The following is a 13,025-nucleotide window of genomic DNA, read 5'->3' as shown; positions in this document are numbered from 1 at the left end:
CTTCACGTTATGATCTTGCATTTGAAAGCCCTATTTGAATATTGTGGACAGCTGTTTTTGGCCAGCTGTCCTTGATGGTACGGTACGGTACGGGACAGGTACGGGATAGCGCCAGGCATGCCGATGGCACAAACAAACAAACACGGAATTAAAGCTGTGTGGACGCTGGCTTGCGCCAGACGTTACTGAAGTAACGTCTTTTGCATAGCTATGGGAATAATATAATTCCAGAGATTGGCCCCACCTCGGCAGGCCGATAAAACTTTCAAAAGGCACAAAAAGTCGACTTGAATTCTGCGACGGGTGATAGGATCAGCTACTTTGATAACCTGCACCATCTAAAGTGGCTTTTCGATAATGTCGATGACACCGCGTTGCCTCCTGCTATGAGTAAAATGGATTCAAGTAATTTTAATCTGTATCGCTATGACGATTGAATAGAAAAAGTCTCAAGATCATGACTCGATATAAGCTTGCCCAAGGGCCTAGTCACTAGGTTTGACCACTGTTGGAGGTTGTCCGATTGCTTTCCATTATATCAACTTATTTCTCTTTATTCTCATGGTAGCCAGTGGCCAATGAGAGATAATTGTGTGAGAGAGGAGAAATAGTGAGGAATAGTTGTTGTTGATGTTGTTGTTGCAGTAACAGTGCTGTTGCTGTAACTGATAATAAATATCTGGTGTGTGTAATGGCAACTGGACGTAGCTAGATAACTGCAGGGAATGGAATCAGCATAGGAATGCTATGCAAAATGTACCAAAAAGTTCATGACAAATGGACTCACTTGAACTATCCGCTTGAACAGGTGGCACGAATGATTGAGACAAAACGCTCAGCGCTGCCACAACGCAGAGAGTCACAAAGCCTCTCATCTGCAATCACAGGAAGAGTTTGGTACATATCGTCATAATCCACACGTTATGGGTAAAGTCTAGTTCACATTCTACGCAACGCTGACGGTACGGGACGTAACGGTCTGTGGACGGCTAGGGTAATTTGTAAGGGTTGGTTCACATATCGCCGGTAAGCACCGGGAGCCATCGACGGTGGGCCTCTTGCAACCACTCCCAGCGTATTGCGATTATGTGAACCAGTGGAGTCGTAATATAATCACACTCTACATACAGGTCTTCCCTCATTATAACGTGTCCGGTTAGTGCATAAACCCCGTTAGTAAATAGCAATCTGAAACCCCCTGGCGAAACGTGGTCTATACAACTGTTGACAGATCCGGTTACTAGGGGTCAAACGGGTGTACCAGGTTAATCTCAGGTACCGTTTGTAAAAATAAAAATAAAAATAAAAATAAAAAAATAAAAAAGCTGCCACCTCGTTCGAGGTGGCAGCTGAGTTACTAGAAAGTTACGATGGTTCTCCGACATCGAACCTGCCACAGTGCTTGAAGATGAACTGGTGTCACCAGGCTGAGTGACCAGTCGGAGTGTCACACACGGTGATGTCCGTAGGTGGTAGCTATGATACTCATGGTTGTAGTTTGTTCCTTCAATCGATGAGCTTAGGCTGTGTTTACACGACAACGCTGGGGGCGAAAACGCAACGAAATCCTTTCGGATCCATGGTTCATTTACAGGGTACGCGGAGCAAAACGTAAATTTGTACACCAAAACAGAAGAAAACCAAAACGCTGGCCAAGGTGGAAGAATTTGAAAACGGAAATGTTCTGCCGGATAAATTTGGTGTGTAAACAGTCGAAACGGTGTGCTGGCCTCGTTTCCGTCACGTTTGTTTCGTTTTCGGCCGTTTACACGGATCCGACAATCCAAAAAATGTTTTTACAATATTCGTCATGTGACGTGTGTCGTCGTGTGCCTGTTTTCAACCATTACTTGAGTTCGATCGGTGCTTCCACGGCAACACTTGGCACATGACGAACTTTATTATTATTTAAACACACGGCGAGGAGACAACAATTTGATAACCGCAATCAATAAAACTAGCTGAACCGACATTTGTGTACTTTATTCATGCAATGTAAAAAACGGTGGAGATTTATTAAAAACGGTGGAGATTTATTATTATTATTATTATTATTATTGTGGAAGAGAAAAGGACATATGGATACGAGTTAAGAGTAACTCTCCATCACTGTAACATGATACTATATACAGTCAGAAAGTGCAATAACTAGGCACAAAACTGACAGAGTACTGAAACATTCGACGTCCTGACACCTAGCTTTAACACATCTCCGTAGCGCTAACCGACACGATCGTACTGGTCTCGTCATCGTCCAGTAACAATCGACATTCTTTGTTCCGTTGGGACTGTGGCTTTTGCTCGTTTTCGTTGCGCTTGCCTTCCCCTCTTTGGTCTTTTCCATAACCTTGAACCTTCCAAGTTGGAAGGCTGTCGGTTAGCGCTACGGAGATGTGTTAAAGCTAGGTGTCAGGACGTCGAATGTTTCAGTACTCTGTCAGTTTTGTGCCTAGTTATTGCACTTTCTGACTGTATATAGTATCATGTTACAGTGATGGAGAGTTACTCTTAACTCGTATCCATATGTCCTTTTCTCTTCCACATTTATTTATGGCTCAACATCCGAGTTTCAAATTATTATTATTATTATTATTAAAAGGAGAAAGGGAAAAGGACATATGGAAACGAGTTAAGAGTAACTCTCCACCACTGTAACTAGATACTATATACAGTCAGAAAGTGCAACAACTCTTTGGTCTTTCCATAACCTCGAACCTTCCAAGTTGGAAGGCTGTCGGTTAGCGCTACGGAGATGTGTTGAAGCTAGGTGTCAGGACGTCGAATGTCTCAGTACTCTGTCAGTTTTGTGCCTAGTTGTTGCACTTTCTGACTGTATATAGTATCTAGTTACAGTGGTGGAGAGTTACTCTTAACTCGTTTCCATATGTCCTTTTCCCTTTCTCCTTTTATTATTGGCTCAATACCCGAGTTTCAAATTATTATTATTATTATTTCGTAATACGTATTCGCATGCAACGACGCAAATCCACACAATTCAGTAGACACTTTTTCTATCAAACGTTTTCTTTCCCTTCTCTTCAGGATAGTACAGGGAATGTTGGAAATTAGAAAAACACATAACTATATAGAGAGTGAAAGAAAGAAAAAGTCAACACTTCAACATAGGTGTTAAAAATGATTAAAGTGTTAAAAACTCAAAAACAAACAGCTGCAAGTTGTAGACAAACACGTTGAACACATCAGGGAACACTTGTCACACTTTCACGAGGTGTGACACCAAACAACTGCAACGATAACACATTCTCCTTCTGTACACATAGTTCTGGATCTAGTTTACGAATATACAGAGCTTCTAACACAGCAAGATGTAACTTAGACCTTCCACGAGTCAAAATCGAAAAGATATCATCACTATACAACTTACGAGAACTAGCACTGCCCGACAAATGACGCTTGATGGACGATGTCCGATCACTTAGCTCTGTCACCTTCGACGCCTGCCGTTGTTCTCTTCCGTTAGGCTTGTTTGGTTGGTTGTTCCGGTCCACACCTCCAACGTCCGTTGATTTCATTTTTAACACCTATGTTGAAGTGTTGACTTTTTCTTTCTTTCACTCTCTATATAGTTATGTGTTTTTCTAATTTCCAACATTCCCTGTACTATCCTGAAGAGAAGGGAAAGAAAACGTTTGATAGAAAAAGTGTCTACTGAATTGTGTGGATTTGCGTCGTTGCATGCGAATACGTATTACGAAACTGTTTTTCCCACCGCCTCCAAACTACTGTTTGAATTATTATTATTATTATTATTATTATTATTATTATTCTCGTATCCGTCCCGAATGGGACTCACGACGGCAGAATTAACTGTGAGCATGTGTGTGTGTGAGAGTGGGAGAACGAAATGAAAAAGAAAAGAAGAGCCTTGTAATAAATGTCAAATTTAAGAAGAGTAGTACTAGACTAAATGGCTGAGCAGATGTTACTCCATTGTTTTCTGTCGCGGGCATAGGTGCCGAGATCACGAAGGCAGCTGGGCTTAAAAATGCAGATAGGTGTGAGGCGGACGTCTCGCTGGAGACTTGTGGTGAGGCAAGAGCGGAGTGCACCTATTCGAAAGGACTGACTGGTAGCATATGTACAGAAAGCAGTGAGAGCAACATTTGCAGGGATGTCACTTGGCTGGCGTTATATATGTCCTAATAGCTTCCACCTGTCCCGCTTGGCCATTTCAGATACAGAGCACTGGCCAGTAACAGCATATAAATCTGCATTTGAGATGACATCTGGGTAGGTAATTCCAAGGGTACACCGCAGCTGTTTCCTATGAAACACATCTAGGCGCTTTTCTTGTGCACGGGACAGGCCATGGCAACATGACGAACTTTGGCGGATCCTTTGCTCTCGTGTAGACACTTGAAAACGATACAAACAGAGACCACCTCGGATAGGCTTTGGTCGTGTAAACGTACGGAACGAAAAAAAGAAAGGCGGGACTGAAAACGGAAAACTGGTCGTGTGTTGTCGTGTAAACGCAGCCTTAGTTGAAAAGTAGTTCGAAATATTGCATGCAAGATTACGGATTTGTGAAGATTCGTTTCACGAGTTCAACGAGCTAGCACTAGCAGCTAGCTGGCCAGCAGCACATCAGCTGTGTCAGGCACCCCAGCTAGCTATGGGTGCGAACATCTTCGGAATGCGAACAGTGTCAGTTCTCTGCAAACATAGCAAATAGGATTGCGCGAGATCACCGAACGTTTGCTTAACTATTCTGTCCTTGCATGGCTTGAATCGCACCAATCTGCAACGGTTGATTTGCGTACATGTATCAAAAACTCAAAATACTGAGTATGTGATTGTACATGTATCAAAAACTCAGAATATGTGATTGTACATGTATCAAAAACTCAGAATATGTGATTGAGCATGTATCAGTAGAACCATGTATGGGTAACTACCTGTGAAGTTGTGTGCATGGGCAAATGTACGGATGACATTCATTTGGAACTTCACTGCCATAAGGGGTCATCGCAAACGTTTTTTGCCGTCCCTGAAACGAACATGATTCATTTGGGGGGGGGGGAGGGGTGTGAGCCAAAATCGCAAGTCGACCGACACTGTACATATGACATGCACATGAATGCGATTTTCGCCGTCCAGCATAGCAAGCTGTGTTCGTTTCAGAGGGAGGGGAGGGGGTCCGAGTACGAAATGAACGATTTTCGTTTCAGGGACGACAGAACACTTTTGCGATGACCCCTAATGTTATTATGGGACGCAAATCAATTGTGAATCATAATGTGGCATCAAAAAATAATCAAAAAAAATTATCGTGTCACGACGGCCGCTAACACCCTAGAACCCTAGCATCAAAATACAACCTGATAATATACTCGTTTAAATCATGATTTTATGTGAGAAAAGCGCAAAAATTAATACGGCTGATAAAGGGCACCCGTTAACCCGCCCGTTAAGAAAATTACCCGTTCGTTAGTTAACGGTACACCCGTTTCACCTCTACCGGCGGTTACAACGTAATTCGTTAGCACATATAATTCGTTATAACAACCCTTGGCCCAGGTCCCTGGACTGGAATAATGACATCATGAGTAGGGGAAGTGTGGACGTAGTACACAGCGTCGATGGAATGAGGCAAGTCTGACTCAAAAAATGACGTACATCACGGAATACGCCGTCCCACAACCCCAACCCAGTTGCGCACGCTGGGGTTAATGTATTCTTGATTTTAGGGGTAGTTCAGGAGCGTGACAGACGAACTATTCTATTACTTCCTGGGACTATTATTGGAATGCCACAACTTTCAGAGCTAATCTGTTGGTCTTCATGAAAAACTGGTATTGTGAACTTGGTACAGCTTCTTTCAAGGAGAAATCATTAAAAAGAAGTCTCGAAAAGGAAATTAGGACCGAAAGTCGCCCTGTCAAATGTTCTCAGGACGAGGTCTTGTGACAGGGGCTACGTCTTCAGCAATGCAGAGTATGCCACCAGCACTACCACTACATATACCATTGTCTTCTAGTGACATTCTGTTATGCATGTACATCACAAGAAGGTTGGAAAGATTATAATTATTCCAGTTTCAGCCCAGATATAACCCACACGCGCACGCACACACGCACATACACACACACACACACAATACAGTCTGAATCGGCTATAGAGTGACCGGATATAAGAATATAACGGCTACAGTGATATTGGTACGAAATATCAAAAGCAAAACGTATTTTGTCCAGTACAAATATCACTACAGTCAACTTCGCTTATAACGACACTCGGCGGGGCATCAAAAAGGTGTCCTTATTCACGAAGTGCCGTTATACCCGAAGTCTCATTATAATGTATTAAAGTGGGATGGGACTTTGCTCTGGGCATGGAAATTCTGTCGTTATTCGCGAATTGTCGTTATATCCGCAGTCGTTATAAGCGAAGTTGACTGTATAACCAATATTATCGGATGTAATGATATACCGGATATTATGATGGCAACAAAGAATCAAAACATGCATAGCACACTATTATTATTATCGGCTATAGTGATAACTTTAAAATACATGTTGCAATAATATCAAAGGCCCTATTTTTTTACTTTCTTCACGTTGCTTATTTTTATAGTGATACATGTACATAACAGAAATTTTTATGGAAATGCCGGCACTGTCAACTATGCAGCATGCTCATTATTTTGTCAAAACGCCATGTTGGAAGTAATTCCTTGCCTTTCATGTGTCGATGGAAAAAAAATCAATCGTATCGCATACAGTGATGCATCGGTTATAGCAAGAGTACATAACCAAGAGTGTGCAACTGCCTGCACAACCTCTATGCTGTGCTGCGACGGCAGAACTTCACATCACGTGACATGGTTCAAAAGGTTATGCTGGCAAACAGTGCAAAGTGACCACAAGAGAGTTGTACCCAAAGCTGGGCTGCGTACAACCCAGTATCTATCATGCACTAGAGTGCACGGGTTCATCACGTGATGTGAAGTTCTGCCGTCGCAGACCCCATAGCTGGAGTTGCACACTCTTGGGTTATGTACTCTTGGTTATAGTGATAAAATCACGGAAATCAAAAGGGTACGCTATAGCCGATACAGTCTGTACATTACAATACCAGGGTTCTAGCCAAAGGGGGGCAGGGGGCGCAGCGCTCCCCTACTCTGTTTGCGCGCCCCCCTGTGAAAAATTGCCTCCCCCCTACTCATTTTCCGATCTTCGTGTTTTTCATGCATAGATTTATTCCTTATATATTTATTCAACATCTTATGGCTTCCAATGGCAGCCAAAAGGGAAGATGATGGTTCATAAAGGCACATTTGTCTGGGGTGAAGGCAGGGATTCGCCCCATACGTTGCATTTGGCGTGGCAAGACAATATTGTCTTGTTGGTAACCACCCAGTAGAATGAAAGAAAAGTCAGGAGAAGTCTGAGAAGTCTGAGAAAGAGAAGAAAAATGTGTGACCATAATCGAACCCGTAACCTCTCGATTGGAAATCGCTGCACACAACACTGCACCATATGGGACACACACACACACACACACACACACACACACACACACACACACACACATACACACACACACACACACACACACACACACACACAATGAAACTTACATTGGTAAACCGTTAGTACCCCTCGCTGCCCAGTGTGGCTCAAGGGTTAAACTCTCCTCTTCAGCACACAGGGAAATTCAATAACAATCATGAAGAAGCAAACTAATTTACTTATCTACTAGCACTGACTTGACCAATCACACTACGAAGAGAAGTGAACACAGTGAACATATGAATCACGCTACTACACTCATCTTATACCGTATGTGTCTCGCTTTTCCGCAAGCTCCTGGTTTTGGGTATGCCACGCATGAAGTGAACAACATGTGTACTATTGATGCGGACAAGAGTATACGGGGCTGCGCAGGTATGCGGTGTGTATTCGTACTCCTGATGTGAAACTGTTTTGAACTACCCAGGTCGGAAATTCACAAAGCTGAAAACAACCGGGCTAGCTTCGGAGGTATGGAGAAATATTTTAAACGAGAGAGCTTGGAAGCTCAGGGCCCTACGCTATGCTTTTTTGCCTTGATGACCTAGACAAAAAACAGCATAGGGATACCGTATATTCTCTATTATAAGCACAGGTCTCCATTACTAGCACAGTCTCTAATACTAGCACACTGTGAGCACCTTTCGAAACATTATAAGCACAGTCTCTATTATTAGCACGGTCTTGGTGGAAATCAATGCTGCATGCATGATATCTAGCATGTATTTCTTCTTGTTCTGTATGGATTGTATTGGTTGAAAAAATATAAGCGCAGTCTCCAATATAAGCGCGGTCTCCAATATAAGCACGGGGTAGAAGGGTGTTGAAAAAATATAAGCACGGCGCTTATAATAGAGAAAATACGGTATTATAAATTCTTTAAAAAAATCCTTTTTTTACACATAACCTGGGATTCGAACCCGCACTATCGTGCGCCCTGCATGCATCCCCCGATACACTTCGCATACATACTAATTCTTCCAAGTTGTTTCACATTGTGATCTTGCATTTGAAAGCCCTATTTGAATATGCATTGTGGCCAGCCGTCTTTGATGGCACGGTACGGTAGGGGATAGGTACGGGACAGGTACGATCGAGGGTAATACGACACCGTCTCCCGTACCGTACCGTACCATCAAACACAGCTGGCCACATACAGCTGCCCGCAATATTCAAATAGGGCTTTCAAACGCAAGATAATAACGTAAAGCAACTTGGAAGAATGGGTATGAATGCGAAGTGTATGGGGGAATGCATGTAGGGCGATAGTGCGGGTTTGAATCCCAGGATATGCCTGAAAAAAAGGAGAATTGAAAAATTTATAACATCCTATGCTTTTTGCCGTCAGATACGGATAGCGCCAGGCGTGACACAAACACACAAACACACAAATACCAAATTAAAGCTGTGTGGACCCTGGCTAGCGCCAGACGTTACTGAAGTAACGTCTTCTGCATAGCTACGGGAATAAACGCCACTGACACCACGTGCAAACCCACTGCAATCGTATCATTTGCATTTCCAAGGATATTTGTTCCGTCGATTACGATAAACTTTGGACCCACACACGTACGCCTAGTTCACATTCGATGCTGTTTGCGTTATGCAGAGCTCACTGACTTGTCAGTTTGAGCACTCTGGCAAGGTACGTTCGGGCCTGATTGGAAATTTTTATTTCCATTGCTATCAGGTTCGGCCTCATTTCCTCTGTGCTGCGCTGACGAGTCCACAAAGGACGAAACAGTTCTGTCCACAGATTGAGTATTTCGCTCCTGCTCGTGTAGCAGTTGAGCACTCTTGCGTGGGGTAGTGCCTTTGCTGTTTGCGCTATGCAGAGCTCACTGACTTGTCAGTTTGAGCACTCTGGCAAGGTACGTTCGGGCCTGATTGGAAATTTTTTATACTCAATGGTGCATATATATAAAAAAACAAATAAAATAAATGAGAGCGCTTGGAAGCTCAGGGCCCTACGCTATGCTTTTTTGCCTTGATGACCTAGACAAAAAAAAGCATAGGGATTTTTTTTTCAGACATAACCTGGGATTCGAACCCGCCCTATCGCCCTGCAAGCATCCCCTGATACACTTCGCATACATACTAATTCTTCTAAGTTGCTTCACGTTATGATCTTGCATTTCAAAGCCCTATTTGAATATTGTAGCCAGCCGTCTTTGATGGTACGGTACGGGACAGGTACGGGCGAGGGTAATACGACACCATCTACCGCCTTGATGACCTAGGCAAAAAAAGCATGAGGATGTTAATATAAAATTTGGTGCCATCAGCCTCTTCATATTTGTGCAGCTGCACTGTTGAGCTTCCGATGTAAAAAAAAACAAAAAAAATAAATGAGAGCGCTTGGAAGCTCAGGGCCCTACGCTATGCTTTTTTGCCTTGATGACCTAGACAAAAAAAAGCATAGGGATGTTTTTTTCAGACATAACCTGGGATTCGAACCCGCCCTATCGCCCTGCAAGCATCCCCCGATACACTTCGCATACATACTAATTCTTCTAAGTTGCTTCACGTTATGATCTTGCATTTCAAAGCCCTATTTGAATAGTGTAGCCAGCCGTCTTTGATGGTACGGTACGGGACAGGTACGGGCGAGGGTAATACGACACCATCTACCGCCTTGATGACCTAGGCAAAAAAAGCATGAGGATGTTATAAATTTTTCAATTCTCCTATTTTTCAAGGCATAACCTGGGATTCGAACCCGCACACATGCATTCCCCAATACACTTCGCATTCATACTCATTCTTCCAAGTTGCTTCACGTTATGATCTTGCATTTGAAAGCCCTATTTGAATATTGTGGCCAGCTGTTTGTGGCCAGCTTTGTTTGATGGTACGGTACGGTACGGGACAGATACGGGATAACGCCAGGCGTGACACAAACACACAAACAAATACCTAATTAAAGCTGCGTGGACCCTGGCTAGCGCCAGACGTTACTGAAGTAACGTCTTCTGCATAGCTACGGGAATAAATAAATATTCCCACACACCCCTCCTAAACTGTTCTTCCTGTCCAATGGCACCTAACCTGTTATATGATCTGTTGCTAGCGGAATGCAGTCGACTCCACTTATAACAAACTTGCATAATCATAGCGAACTCAGATGGTGAGCCAAGGAAAAAAAACTGCAATAAGGAAATTGTGGGCACACGTTATGCGATCGAGTCCACCAACTAAGCCAAATGTTGAACAGTCAGACATGCACAATCTAACTGACAAGGAGTACTGAGACATTCTACTTTCCAATGTTGGAAGGCCGTTGGTTAGCGCTATCGAGCAGTGGTCAAGCTGACGGATACATGCTCGAATGTCTCAGTACTCCTTGTCAGTTTCGAGCTAGATTGTGCACGTCTGACTGTTCAAAATCTGGTTTAGTTAGTGGACTGAATCGCATAACTTGTGCCCACAATTTCCATAATATTATTACAAATTATAGCGAATTTCACAATACAGTTGACTCCTGATGTAACGAACACCATTGTGCAGGAGAATTAGTTCTTTATAGCCAAAGTTTGTTATAACAGAAATGAACTTACACTGTGGGTTCGAACTGGGACATGGACAACCGTTCGCTATATAACAAAAATCGCCGTATGGGAGTTCGTTACAGTCAGACCTCGCTTAACCGCACACATCTGTTTTCCACAAAAATATCCGGATAGGCGAGGGAACCGGATAACTGAACACACATACTGTATATGCATGTGGCATGTCAAAAGCAGTGACATCGTACATACATGTAGACGGGTCCTATGCAGTATAACTAGCGTGCACAGTATGTAAAACAAGCGAGAAAAATGACAAGTGCATGCAACTGAGTGCTGTCCGCATGCACCCAGCAGGTCAAGGACCTCATTTGCTTGTACAACTCCCTGATTCTAGCTTCTGCAAGCCACATGCAACCGGATACGACAAAGCTTTTTGTACACATTTTAACCAGTTCGTACACAAAATCATGCACCGCGAGGTCCGGTTCTGTTGTATGCATAACATATGCTGCACATCGGTAACCAGCGATTTTCTTCCGGATGGCGAGGGATCCGGATAAACGAGGACCGGATAAGCGAGGTCTGACTGTATAAGTGGAGTCGACTGTACTAGCAAACCGTTGCCGATGTCCCAGTTTGGACTGCTTTTCTGTTATCAAACCTTTATTATAAAACATTTCTTAATGTGGGCAAGCTCCACTGCAGCCACTTCATTTCAAAAATGGAAAACCTTACACACACACACACCATCTTCAATCCAAGTGGTCTCTTCGCTGCAAATTACAATACTTCTCGATTGAAGATGGTGTGTGTGTAAGGTTTTCCACTTGATTATAAAAATAGTGAACTAATTCTCCTGCACAAACATGGTGTTCCTTATTATCAGGATTCGACTGCATGCAGCTGAAACAGCCAGATACAACGTCGCAAAGAGCTACATGTATACAGGTTCATCCTCCCATGATACTGAGCTGATTGAGCGTAGGGTAACGAAGGGTCCTGTGGCCGGCCAGAGGCCGTATCACATTTCAGGAGCTGGCTCCGGGCCAGGCCCGTCACCATCTGCATGCCATGCAGCCAAAATTGGACAAACCGTACAAACGAAGACCCACAAAGCCACCCCCGGACGAACCGCGAACTTCCACTAAGGACGTTCCTTACCTAAGGCAAGCTCGTCACGCCAGCAGCAGGGCACGCGCGGTCCGCCGGCAGAAGCAACGCGCCACCTTTCCGCCCGACAGCACCTCTATGGTACCTTTCCTCTCCGTCTGCTCCGGCCAATCTTGACAAACTATTGCACAAACTTCTAGTAGTCTCTGCTTTTTGCTGTCTCAAAAGGCACCACACTGGTGCAGCAGTTCATGAGTTCCACGGACAAAACTAACTCGGTCAGTATCGGCATCGGTGCATGTTTTGTGTTCACCTCCAGGATCACGCTGAACTGATCAGTTCCGTTTGGGGAATGATGAGAGTCTCGCTGCCAAATATGTCGGCAGTGCCCATACAATTGCTCCGAGCAGCGAAGTCGACACCACCGGTCACCGCGGAGCTGCGGAGACAGCGTGGTTCGTACTCGCGTACAAGTATACAAAGTGCCGATCGAAGCATGAAGCAGCACATGCGCGCGCAGGCATACTTTCTCGCAGATCTACGAGAGCAAGACCCAACAGCAACAAAAGGGCGATCGCGAGGGGAGCTGGAGCCGGGAGGTCGAGGTGGTGACAGGGTCCAGGACTCCAGGTGCTAAACAGCATGTTGGAGACTACGAATGAGACTACCAATGAATATGTACGATGCTGAGTGTACGATGCTGAGTAAAAAAAAAAAAAAAAAAGTAGATCTACGCACCACGTGCGGCACCATGTGCAAGCAAACTGCCGTATATATTATTAGGAGGTTTCGCTCTACGTAATTACGTATGAAAATCCGTATGTCGTACGCGCCGGGGAGCGAGGGCAACTTTCATACGTAAATCTCTCTA

General features: G+C 44.0%; 1 long non-coding RNA gene across 1 annotated transcript; it reads right to left on the bottom strand.

Annotated features, from left to right (window-relative positions):
• Positions 1-766: 766 nt before the first annotated feature.
• LOC135827334 (uncharacterized) lies at positions 767-12,507 on the bottom strand. Its single transcript, XR_010555394.1, has 3 exons — positions 12,206-12,507; positions 7,604-7,661; positions 767-875 (listed from the first exon to the last, which is right to left on the bottom strand). It is a non-coding gene; the product is annotated as an uncharacterized LOC135827334 (long non-coding RNA).
• Between the last annotated feature and the right edge of the window lie 518 nt (positions 12,508-13,025).

The sequence above is a fragment of the Sycon ciliatum genome, chromosome 11 (genome assembly GCF_964019385.1).
Source record: "Sycon ciliatum chromosome 11, ocSycCili1.1, whole genome shotgun sequence".
NCBI classification, from domain to species: domain Eukaryota; kingdom Metazoa; phylum Porifera; class Calcarea; order Leucosolenida; family Sycettidae; genus Sycon; species Sycon ciliatum.
This window is presented reverse-complemented; position numbering and strand designations above follow the sequence as displayed.